General features: G+C 45.6%; 1 protein-coding gene across 9 annotated transcripts in view; it reads left to right on the plus strand.

Moving 5' to 3' along the window:
• The window catches only part of LOC147900650 (hydroxyproline-rich glycoprotein family protein), a 120,937-nt gene that overhangs the window by 62,688 nt on the left and 44,856 nt on the right, over positions 1-13,393 (plus strand). The gene's annotated exons all lie outside the window — the stretch shown is intronic.

Below are 13,393 nucleotides of genomic sequence, written 5' to 3' on the forward strand. Positions count from 1 at the left end.
TCCCTATTGAGAGGGCTGCCATAGCATTTTCCAAGCTTGCTTCCCCCATTTGTCTTCTACACATCCTCGCATAGGCATAGTGCAAAATAGTCCTGTAAATCACGGCTAGGTATAGAAATATGCAGTAAGGTTGTGACTTACAAATTTCTCTGTCAACCTTCTTGGTTGCAATCTTGACCTGGTTGAATTGATCTCTGTTTTGCAGCTGGTAGGACCGGGCCATACTGGAGAGGTGCAGAATAGAAATACAAGGCCCAATGTGGCCTTTGGAGCAGCCCAATGTGACCTGAAGTAGTCGAGGAATCCCTGAAGGGCAGTGCGCCTGCTTGCACATTGTTCTCTCTAGCTCTGTCGGGGGGGCCCTAGGCAGGGCCTGGGACTATAGTGCTGCTCTGTGTATGTGTGTGTGTGAGAGAGAGAGAGAGAAAAAAAGAAAGAAATTTTATTCAATTCTTCGGGAGACCGTGAAGGTCTATGAGACTAAAGATAACTAGTACAATGAGCATAACGGTGGCGGTCTCAAAACGGTCCGGCCAACCGTTTCTTCAAAAAATTATGAAGGACGGTGTGTCTAGTCCTAGTGCAAAAAATGTGTATCTATCTCCAGATGATACAAAAAATGGCACAAAAAAATGGAGCAGAAGGGGGGAGATACAAATATATATATATGCCTGTGGTGATCGTCAGAGGCCAATCATAGAGGGCCTGTCAAATGGGAGGTCGAAAAAACCCTGCGATGGATGATTGGCCTCTGAGGTCACGTTGCCTAGTCGAGCTCGGTCGTCGGGGGTGGCGGGAGGCCCTATGTTGAAGAACGAGAGCGACGGTGACTCCGGTAGGGCGTGTTGAGAGCATAGAAGGGATGTCATGGACCCGGATGTGTGAGTCTGTCTGCTGGCGTAGCTGTCGTGGCTCTGGCTCTCGCTCACGTCCGCGTCATCGGCTAGATTGAGGAGAGGTATCCTGTGATTGGAAGAAACCAGTGATGGGTTGCTGAGTGTCCTCACGCTGTGTGGGTTGCGCATGCTGTCGTGCCCTGAGAGATGCATCTCGGTGGCGGGTTATCTCATGTAAGAAAGCGGCTAAGCACCGCCGGTCCAGGAACTGCAGCATGCGTGTGAGGGGGCCGAATCCGTCGCAGAATAGGCAGTGGTACCGGCCTCGGATGGCATAATAGATAGGGCATTTGAAAGCAAAGTGCTCCTCCGACTCGATCTCCTGCAGGTCGCAAAGTGGGTAGATGCGGCCCTCTCGTGGGATACCCTCTGCGCCATGGTTGTTAAGACACTCGTGTCTTATGATAAGACATTTAAGACACTTAAGACACGTGTCTTACCTTTAGACACTCTTGCGTTTTTTTTTTTTTTTTGGTGGGTGGGGAGTAACAACACACATTGAGTTTGACTTAGCCATGCTATCATTGATGGTGACTTTGGACCTAGCAATGGCAGTGACCTCATAGATTCAGATTAGGATGAATCTTCAGAGATTTGAGTCTTGAGAGTCGAAAGCTTCCTTTCAATTATATGTATCGAGATGCAGTTTTCATTCATGTCACATGTGACAAGATTCAATTGTCAGTTTAAACCTTTAAGTACTCAAAACTTGTGAGCTCTTCAGTCGTGAGTCTTAACTTTAACTTTTAAGTCTTGAGTGATGAGTCTTGACTCTTAACTACATTGTACAAGTGCATTGTTTCTTCTTGCATTATTTAAGTGTAGCTTATTGTACTTCTAGGATCTAGGAGCTAGCTATGCTAGCAAGTTGTACATTTGTATACTTATACATATATTAATTAAATATTTATTATTATAACCACAATGGCGTGTCTTACGTGTCTTATCTTTAAGACACTTTAGACACTCATGTCTGAAGCGTGTCTAACGTGTCTTACAACCATGCTCTGCGCGTCCACTCTCGATCCGTAATCGGTGTGACGAAACCCTAAACTGGCCGAGTGGGATGCCGGAGCGCATGCGGTAGATGAATCTGTGTATAGCCCGGGGGCATGATGAAGCCCTCCTGTGAGATCTGGAGGCAGTGTCGGCGATAGCAATCGAGCTTCACAGGTAGCTCGGGATGAAGAAACCAAGTCCTCCAGGTGTGAAGCTGGAGCAGGCCCTCTCGGATGATCTGGTTGACCTCCTGGTCAGTGGGGGAGAAAGGGGATGGTGGAGTGTCGAGGCTATACTGAAAAGGAGGCAACCGGTCCATGTCGAGGCCCAGTCAGGTGAACCAACTGGAAAGGCGTCTATACCAACATCGCTGGTCTCGATCAGCGGATAAGGCCATAGAGGAGGATAGGGCTAGCCAGGGTAGGCGGAAGCGACCGTCGGAAGAGGAGTTGAAGTCCTTGACCCTGTGTAGATAAGTGATAGCCTGGAAGGTCGCATCAAGCTGTACTGGTGAGGGGCCGAATTTTGCTAAGATGATCTGATGAGGTACCGATGGTTTGCTGCGGATCATCCGAGCAAACATCAGTATCTGTAGGCGCTCGACGCATGCCCACTCTGTGTCTGAAAGGTTGGCCCCCCACCATGGGCTGTCGTACATGCTTGTTGGGCGGACCAAGGAATCAAAAAGAAGAGACTTGGTCCGCGGGTCCTGAAAGTGAGAGTGGTAGCACTATCGCTCCAGTCTGGCAAGAGCGGCATAGCCTCGGCTGATCCTGGCCTGCATGGCCGGGCGCATCGTGAAGATCGGGCCTGAGAATACAACGCCCAGGTATGTATAAGAGTCGACTATCTCAATAGGGTCGCCGGCGAAGAGGAACTGCTCTCGGTGCATAGCGGGTCGAGAGGTATTGAAGATCATGACCTTGGTTTTCCCAAGGTTGACCTTCAAGTCGTGGATATCACAGAAGATCTGAAGTCCATATAGGTGTCGCTGAAGACCAGTAGTAGAGGAGGATAGTAGTACTAGATCGTGTGCGTATAAGAGAATCTGGATGACAGCCTCCGCAAGAGAGCAGCCTGCACCTTCGAGTGTCCTGATGGTGGTCTCGAGCTCGTCGATGTAGAGGCCAAATAGAGTCGGTGACAAGGGTCATCCTTGTTTGACCCCTATAGTGCTCGTGATCTCTGTGGTCCAACTGGTACCAATCCTGACCCGGCCTGTCACCCTCTCATAGAGAGCTACTACCGCCCATATAACCTCCGAATCGTAACCTAACTCCTGCAAGCGTCTGACAAGGCGGGCCCGAGGAACAGTGTCGAATGCCTTGCGGAAATCCACAAAGCAACAGTATACCCTCTGTCTCCTGTGTCTGGCCTCCTCAATGATCCCTCGAAGTGTAAAAATGTGATCGTAAGTCGAGTGATCCGTCCTGAAACCGGCTTGTCCGGATGCCCTGAGGCCTCGTATCTCTGCGCGAGTGCTGACCTCACCATCTAACACTGATGCATAGATCTTGGACATAACATGTCCAATCATGATGGTCCTGTAATTCCTTGGATCCATGGGATCTCCTGCTTTGTGGATGGGTGTGATAGTGTTCAGGGTCCAGGCTCTGGGGAATCCGTGGCAGACAGCTTTATTGAACAACGTTGCCAGGATGGGGGCTAGAGTTTTGATACCATAGGCGACAAACTCAGGCCCTCATGATCCTTGGCTCGGCCGTTGTGAAGCTTGTGCGTTGCGTGGGTGACTCCCTCGGTTGTGAAAAGGGTGCAAGATGTGGGACGGGGGGTGGCTTAGAGGTCAGGAGGGGGCTGATCAGGGATATCATAGAGTGTGTGTGCGTAGGAGTGCCAGAGGGAAGTGTCTGTGAGGAAGGTAGGGGATCGGCGTTCTAGAAATTTCCTCCAGAAATCCTTGGAGTTGCTACTGAACAGGATGTTTAGTAGCGTATCCTCATTCAGGCGCAGGAAGGCTAGCTTCTTGCGACGGACTAGGCGGCGATATTCTCGGGTGAGGTGTGGGTCAGCCCTAGCATTTCGCTGGGTCGTGAGTCGGAGTGTGCGGCGTAAGGCTTTACATTCGTCATCATACCAGCTATTGCAAGGGGTGGAGCCAACGGGGTGGGGGGCGGGTAGACCGAGTAGTGTAAGGAAAGATGTGGCGGGCTGCATTGTGGAGAGAGTGGGGAGGGCGGCTCGGTGATCTAGAGAGGGTATGGTGTCTTTGTGTCTGAGGAGAGAGGCTAGGTGGGCTGAGTAGTCAGGTGAGAGGTTATGATCAAAGTGTATAATCATGATAGGTGGTGTAGTGCGGAGTGTGGCTGGAAGGGGCTCGGGGCATAAGGAGATGAAAGAAAAGGTAAGTGTGGTCGGCTCCTGGGGGTAAGGGTGCGGTACGGAAGTCAGTGATCTGTGAGGCTAAAGCAGGAGATCCCAAAATGTAGTCGATGACACTGGCTCCTCCGCCATGTGGGAAACATGTGAAACCAAAGGAGGCGGGCCACCGATCTAGTCCATTGTAGATGACGAGATCATGTATTTCCCATGCCCCCTCTACACATGCACATAATTAATGCACAATTAGGCTAGAAGATTTAATTGTACCCTAGGCTTGCTAAGACCTAACTTGAGCTAGACTTATCAGAATGTACTCTAACTGAAACAAGCGGGTACGGTTTATAATGCATTATCTAATGTGTGGGTGAGTGATCAAGGTATAGATATTACACTCAAATATTATGGGTTCTAGAGATTACATCGTACTCACAGGTTTTAACAATGTTCATTTTGTCCTTGTTAGACTCAGCATCACTAGCTAGATGCACCAAGGCGACCCCAAGTCCCGTTTGTAAGCATCTACTGAAAAAAACAGGTACGGCTCATAGTGCATTATCTAATGTGTGGGTGAGTGATCAAGGTATAGATATGACACTCAAATATTATGGGTTTTGGAGATTACATCATACTCACAGGTTTAACCAATGTTCATTTTGTGCTCGTTAGACTCAGCATCACTAGCTAGATGCACCAAGGCTAACCCCCAAGTCCCGTTTGTAAGCAACTACTGAAACAAACAGGTATGGCTCATAGTGCATTATCTAATGTGTGGGTGAGTGATCAAGGTATAGATATGACACTCAAATATTATGGGTTCTGAAGATTACATCATACTCACAGGTTTAACCAATGTTCATTTTGTGCTCGTTAGACTCAGCATCACTAGCTAGATGCACCAAGGCTAACCCCCAAGTCCCGTTTGAAAGCAACTAAGAACTGAGTGTATGAAATCACTCTTTGTGTTGGGATGGTAATCTAGTGGATGTGCGGAGCATCCCCATATTGTGAGGCATGTTGGCAGGTGAAGGGTGATCCTATAAATAATCATCAAGTTGTAAGGACTTTGACGACCCTATAGGTTGTGGAATTATTTCAGGTAGAGTCAGTCAGCCTCATGTAATAGCGCCCATCATCCTTCTGCTGAAAGGTGCCACTACCATGTTAAGATGGTACGTTCTCATGACGTTAGAACCATGGATTTCTCATGATGTTAGAACCGTGGATTTCTCATGATGTTAGAACCATGGATAAGTAATGTCACTAAACAACCGATGACGACCAATGCAGATTTGTAGAAGATGTCCGGACGGAAATGTAAGTCCTATAAGAAAGAACTAACACAAAACACTCACATGTCTGTTCAGTAAGTATGTGCACAGGAAAAAAATAATATCAGCAGAATGTGGATGGGAAAATGTGTAGGTGGGTTACAAATGTCACGAAATCAAATCAGAAAATCTCTTCAACTCTAGGCAGTAACCAATGTAATCTATAAGTGAGTTAGGGGCACTTTTCCCCCACTAGAGGTTTTTCCCCCTAATCATAGTTAGTGGGTTAGTGTGGTTTTGTCACTTAGACAAAACCACCTCCACTCTTGTTTGTATCTTATCTCTTATCTACTGCAGCTCCTATGTTATGCTCTCCAGCTCTTGGTTCCCCGCTTGTTTGGTTCTCTCTCTCTCTCACATTTGGTATCAGAGCAGCTTGAGCTCCCAAACCTGCTTCTCACCCGCAAGCTTCAGCTCACTAGCAGGCAGCTCCTTGACCAGCACCCTCGTCCGTACGTAGCCCGTGTGCTGCTCCGTCCGTACGCTGGTCTGCAACCTCGCCATCCGTCCTTTGCTCGTACAACCTCGTATGGCCGTGTATTTCTGTCAGTACACCTTGCCGTACACACGCCCGCCATTTCGTACACCTGAGCCGCTGTACAATCTTGACGCTCGTACAGTCACTCGTGTAGGCGTCCGTACAACACGCGGTACAGGCGCCTATACATCACTATCCGTACAACGTACAGCACCTGTACTGCAAGCACGCTCCAGCCATACGTCGTACAGTCATACCACACGTGCGCCCCGTACTTGTTTCGTACCTTCAGAGCCAGGCCGTACCAAGCTGTACCAAATATGTCAATTGTATCGTACAGTCGTGCGATTGTTCCTGCACAAGTTTGCTGTACCAACGGTACAGCTCTCGTCGTCAACTACCGCACAGTTCGTACATGACAGTTCTATATGGTTGAATGTTGTACAGGTTATCGTTCAGCCTCTGTGTGCATTTAGGTTCTCTTGCAGGTGACAGTTACAGGTGTATTTGGGGTATTCTGTTCTTTTGCAGACATTGCAATCGGTTGGCAAAATATGCTCCAAGAATTTGAGGCTTTTTTGGTTTTGCTTGCAATCTTGTAGGAAAAATTTGGGGCCTTTGCAGTCAATTGCAAAATTTGGGAGTTTTACACAATTTGCCCTCTTTCAATTGCAATGTCTCGCAAAAATTTGGGGCTTTTGTATTTTGGATGCAATTTGGTAGTGGACAAACGATTGGGAGTTTTGCAGGCAGTTTTGGACTTAGATTGAGTCACATTGCAGACATTTGCCAAATTTTGCAGATCTTGGGCCTTTGTAGAGCATTCTGGTGCATTTTAAGCCTTTGATAGGCTATGACAGCAAGCTGTCATTTTGGGCAGATTTTTTGCAGACTTAGGTTTTGCATCTTTGATCCGAGGAAGGGATTGAGCACATATTAGAGGCTAAGGTATGGTATAGGAATGTAGTAAAGTAGCCACCCTAGGATGTGGACTACATGATGTGAGGATGTGGACTACATGGCCAGAGACTGTGGTTGAACCTGTCACTCCTTCTCAACAAGGTGGAGGAAGGGGTAGAGGTCAAGCACAAGGTGTAGGAGAAGTGTTAGGTACAAAAGCTGCTGCTTTGGTGCCTTCCACACAGGAACATAAAAGGTGGGATTTACGTGATGCACAAGCTCTTTCAGTTATCTCCCTTTCTATCAAAAGGTTTATCATTCTGCACATTCGGTCATGCAAGACCTCGAAGCCAGCTTGGGATATTTTGGAGAGCATGTTTGCAATGAGAAATGATGCCCGGGTCTCTTTCTTGAAGAGAGAGCTATCTCACACACATATGGATGAGGGTGACTCCATTAATGATCACCTCACCAAGCTCAGGATTTAAGGGAACAATTGCTGAATATAGATGAGATCATTCCTGATTCAGAGACGATTACCACCACTCTGAATTCTCTTCATGAGTTGTATCTCCGTTTTCATACCTTGCTGAATTTGTCATTGAGGGGGGGGGGGGGGCAATCCTCTCTCTTTTCACGAGTTGGCAGGACTCTTGTTGTAGGAGGAGCAAACCAAGATGAACATGGCCACACGGGCTGGCGAGCATGCCATGCTTTCAAAATTCCGGCCCAAGCAGCAAAAGCAACACGCAAATCGGCCTACATATAAGCATAAAGTTGATTCTGGACAGCCCTCTCACAAGGCTAAAGGTGATGCAGAGAAGCCAAAGAAGAAGAGTATTTTTCACTACTGCAAGAAGCCGGGTTACTACATTAGTGAATGCAAGAAGAGAATAGCAAAGGAAAAGAAAAAGGATTCGGGTATGGCTGTCTCAGATGCATCAGCCCTTCGTGCACATGAAGGCGCTGATGTTACAGCCAACTTTGTGGAAGAGGATTATCTTGCATTTCAGATTTTCAAGTGGCTGGTCCAGATACTATAGCCACTCTTGAGGATGACTCCTATGCTTTCGTGAATTGCAGCTATGACACTTCGAAGGATGCATGCACTTTCGGTGTCAATGAGACACTGAACACATGGTATTTTGATAGTGGCGCATCCAAGCACATCACTTCCAGGAAGTGTTTTTTTACATCTCTGCATGGAAAGAGGGTGACTTGTGCAAATAATTCTTCTTATTCAGTGTGTGGAGTGGGTGACATTGTACTTACCTCCACGGATGGCATAGATTTCAGAATTGCTGATGTTCTTGTTCAGCTTGATGTTTATGAGAAAAGATCCGATCTTGCACTTGCAATAAACATTCCCACTGCTGCCATGCAGAATGCGGAGTTATGGCATGCCAGATATGGACACATAAGCTATGGCAGCTTGATGACACTTTAGAAGCATGATATGGTTGATGCATTGCAGTCTCCTTTTTGAATCTATCTATGTCATCTTGCCCCAATCTCCTGTCTCACTATGTCCACCCAAGATTTCTGCAAGCTCCCAAATATCTCTCCATCTAGAAGGCATGTGCATTTCCTCCATGGAAGGGACCGTTTCTCTATCTAGTCTCTGCATTGTGGGTAAGCTTGAGAGAGCTCTGAATGAAGAAGGGCTCGATCCTCATCAGGCTTTTGATTTGAGGGGGGGATTTGTGAAGATCTATTGGAAGGGGACTTCCACGACCTCCTAACCAGTATTGTATTCCAAAGGCTTCTATGTTGTAGAAGCTACTTACAAGGCTCCATCCTTGGTGTCAATGCTTGAACAAGCAGCTTGCCACAATATCTTGGATGTCTTGACGCTATTAGAAGTTGTCCGCAGAAAGTTTCCAACCAACCTCGTTAATTGTTGTATGCATCCTCCAACGCAAGTCCAGTATAGAGAGTATGGTGATGCTTGAGCTTAAGAGCCTTTAACGGCTGTTCTCCGAATAGGGCAACTTGCTAGTGCACTGAAATAATCCTTGCTTGACACCCAAGGTGTCTCACTATTTGACGTCAAGGAATCTAGCGATAGTCCAAGCTTTCATCTCATGTCAGAGAGTTGGCTAAGCTGAAAACTTGTGCTAATTGTACCTCCTCTAAACTTGCGGTTGTTTCATTCACGTCAACCATTATTGACCATGAGCTCAGAGTCTACAAGTTTGTGCTTGAATCTAGCGGTAGTCCAAGCTTTCATCTCATGTCAAAGAGTTGGCTAAGCTGAAAACTTGTGCTAATTGTACCTCCTCTAAACTTGCGGTTGTTTCATTCATGTCAACCATTATTGACCATGAGCTCAGAGTCTACAAGTTTGTGCTTGTGGTGAATTAGGTGTCGTTGGCGTATGGGGAATCATGTAATCTCAAGGAGTATGCCAAGGCCTCAGCTTTGAAGAAGAAAAGAAAGGGGTTAGGGGAAGTTGATCTCGAAGATGCTCCGTATGGTACATCCTAGGGAAAAAAATGAATCCATACCCATTTTGACCTGAACATCAAGGTTTAATCCTTGATTTTAATTGCAAAGGTATGCTTAACTTCTAAGGAACATAACAACTTATTAATGGCTTCAATTCGCTATCCAAGGTTCTAGAGAGTAGAGAGTCACCATGAGGCAGCCATAGAGGACCACATAGGTTGATCAATGGCAGATCCTTCTATTAGGGGCTTTAAGTTGGGATTATCATGGTCGCCTCCCCACCTGGGAGCCTCCATATGATGAGAACATGGGGGAGGTGTACCGGCAGAAAGAACATGCAGATCTAAGACAAAAGCGAAGGCTGCCATGGTGGGCAGAAGGGCCCACAGATGGGGGCAGATACAAGGCCCATGGCCAGCAACAAAGGCTGCATAAAGGCATGCATTATAGACACTGCAGACAGTCGTCTGCAGCGCAACAAGTTCGGATAGGACCAGAACAAGTTTGGCAGTCAGGCGACTCACAAGAAGGCTTGTGTGGTCCAAACCCCACTCGTGGTACCCTTGGTAATATGAATATTAGAGTGGTATTGAGGCCCCCTTGATGCGCAGGTGACACGTGGAGATAAAGGGAGAAATTGAGGTAGATGGCAGTTTTGAGTGATCAAGGGTTTACATCTAGGCAATACCTTATTGTTGAATAGTGGCACACTGAGCACCCCCTTGTGTATCAAGTTTTGTCCATTTGTTTGGAGCACTCTTTAATACATGATCTGCTGTTCTACTCTACTGTTGCTCAACGATCAAAGTCTGTGTCTATGTCTCTACATTTACTTGTATACACATTTAGGAAAGGAGAGTTAACATTGTATTCTTTCGTGCAAATGTTTACACAATCTTTGGTTGCGGGAGTGTTGGCTACAGCAAGCAACCTCCAACTCTGTTCTCTAACATAGTATCAGATCCCTGATGAAGACTTACAAGTGCAAGAAGCTTGAAGGTGAGAACCTTTGGAAGGAGAAATTGGTTCAGGCTTGTACAAATCCTATGTTGGAAGCACATGTATCCTTATGAGGAGGAGGGTGAAGAAGTTTGAGCCAGGTGTACTCCTACTAAGCCTTTCGCATCCTCGTCATGGCAAGTAGACTACCCATCCCAAGCTTTTGGGAAAATAGGGTAAGCTAGATGGTTAAAGATGAAGATCCAAGCCATTTGTTGGTATGGATGATCTAATTACAATGGGAATGGAGCTAAGGAGTGGATGATCTGATTACAATGGAAGTGGAGCTAAGGCGCTATGATATCAAAAGGGCTGTTGGGGTGTGGTGACACCAATAGATCCTGATGCCGTCAAAGAGTGGGTACTACATGATGCAGGGGCCATAGCCATAATCATTGACGCAATTATAGATATGGTCCTCCCGCATTAGTGGACATGGCATTTTCAGCACGGACTACTCTAAAGGACATGTATGAGATCAACAACACAGCAAAAGTCCTTGACCTAGAAATGGAACTTTACAACATGCATATGGAGGAGGGGGACACAATAGAGGATCACATCACTTATATGAAGGTAGTAAAGGATCAAATTGTCAGCAATTGCTAAGCAAAAGGTTTTGGCTTGGGAAGCCAGAATTTTACTTGGCATGCTCCCTAGGAGCTTTAAAAGTTTCCTGACAACCATGATTGCATTGCAATGGTCAACACCGGCTACTTGCGAGAAGCTAGTGCCCAACAACAAGAAGAGAAATGACCAAACTGATGAGCAAGGAGGACTCTTCATCTAGTGGATGCAAGAAAAGTTGCAATCAGCTAGGGTATATTGCGAAGGACTGTAGAAAGAAGAAGGCTGATTAGAAGAGAAGGAAAGAATCCAATTAATATTTAGAGGTTAAACCCAGCAGTAAATGTGGTAACACAAACATGAGATCTTTTCTTGGTGAAAACTCTGAGTGTTGCTGAGATTAGGTGTGCAGATTTAGGTGAACCTATCTTTTAATGTCTGACATTGAGAGATGGTCTGATGAGCCAGAGGGACTAGAAGCCGTTGTGCAGTGGAGGACATCAATGTTTGCTCGGGATGTTTTGGGAACCACTCGCATAAGGGAGGTGTCTTTGTGGAGACTTTAAGGATCAGAGTCAAAGGGGTACAGGGACATTGAAGATGGTAGTACAGGGTTACACATGGATGCTGTGGGTGCCTCTGGGACGTGCCTAGCTTGTTTCAAAGCACACATTCAAATTTATCCATTGGTATGTATTCTCTTTGGTCTCTGGATACAGTTGTTTATTTTTTCTTAGTCACCTTCTTCATTTCTTCTTTGTTTCTTGTTATGTTTCCCTTTTGTTTAATTGAGGTGTTTTAGTAAGCATAAGGTTTGCCCAAGAGACACCGCGTGGTCTTTAGAAACCCAGTATAGTTGCTTATGCTTGGGCACTGATGACGACACAAGCATTGCTTTTCTTGCTAGGTATGTCTACCTTTTTTTTTCCAAAATTTTTGTTAGCTCAATTTTCTTCTCGATTTCTTCTATTTTCAATGTAGAAATTTGGACTCTAGAACAACAAAAATGTGAATTTGTACGCTTTGATATATCCTAGTCTTACAAACTGGAGTGTGTGTGTGTGTGTATTCTTTGTGCATACATTTATACTTAAGTAGCATGCTTTGGGCAAAGTGTCGGATTTGTGTTTCTCATGTGCTGAGGAAGTTGAGGGTTAAGGCTTTCTTGGTAAGAAGAGGGGGTTAATTCTTATCGTAGAGGACATCAATGCCTGCTGCATGAATTTTGTCAAAGGCTGTTTGGAGCTCTCTTAATACACGATCTACTGTTCTACTCTACTTTGCACTGTTCAAGGATCTAAATTTCTCTCTCTCTCTCTTTCTCTCTCTACATTGAGTTGTGTACACATTAAGGAAAGGAGTGAGATTTGAGTTAGAGCTGGTCCCCATGCGTGGGAAATGTTGGGGCTGCTGGCTCAAAATCACCGATAGCCAGCACTGATGATGGCTACCTGCCATCGAGCGCTCAGAATTTATCGAGTCCCCATGGCAGGCCATAGGATACGCAGTTGCTTCACACCTCCCCCCCCATCATTGCTTCTTCACCAGCGATAGGGTGCTCATTGACTGTGTGCATAAATGCACTCGTAATTTGGGTGAGCAACTCCCTAAGTGGGAGCATAGTCACAAGAAATGTCTCGTCCATTTCGTCATTTCGTCGTTTCGACAAGTTTCGTTTCGTTTTAACTTTTCAGACAAAACAGATAGGTTTTGAATTAATACTTAATATATACCCTTACAAGGGTGAATAATATATGTTATATTTAAGTTAGGTGAACAAAGAGAAATACAAGTCAAGACACTAAAAAGGGAATTCAAAACACAAACATATTTTTAAATTTATTTAAATTCAATCTCCTTTCTCAAGTTTCAGCTTCAGGACATTTAGTATTTATGGAGTCAAAACTTAATAACATATGGATTCTAGAAAAAACAGGGCAAAAACATATATTTTGATTTGGGCGAAACAAAGGTTTCGTTGAGAGTGTTTCGTCCTGTTTCGAAACGTTTTGTCTGTTTTGCGTTTCAAGGTTTCGAACAAGACGAAACGGGTTTTCATGTGACTATGAGTGGGAGTTCTAGGCGCAAAGGGGTGCCCCCCCTGGAATGGATGGATTTCTGGGTTTTGGGGCAGTGGGTTGGTGGGGTTTCTGCATGGGGACCTGCCAATGGATAGAGATCTTCAAAACAGTGTCGATCTCCGGTGCATGGGGACCTGCTCTTCTACTTTGATCTTTGTCAATATTTGTCTTTGTCAATATTTCACTATAAGTGCAATTTCAGGGTTCAGTTTTGGGCTTCAATTGAGTAAGATGATTATAATATTGCCACGTAGCTTTCTGTCACCACTGTGCCATTTCCTTTAAAGCAGATTGCTAATCTTTTTGTTGAATTTTCATAGCCACCCTGTTTTGTAGGGTGTCCTTTGAAAACAACAT

Source organism: Dipteris shenzhenensis, chromosome 6 (genome assembly GCF_047967505.1).
Source record: "Dipteris shenzhenensis isolate YYH24624 ecotype China chromosome 6, Dip_SZ_1.0, whole genome shotgun sequence".
In the NCBI taxonomy this organism is placed as follows: domain Eukaryota; kingdom Viridiplantae; phylum Streptophyta; class Polypodiopsida; order Gleicheniales; family Dipteridaceae; genus Dipteris; species Dipteris shenzhenensis.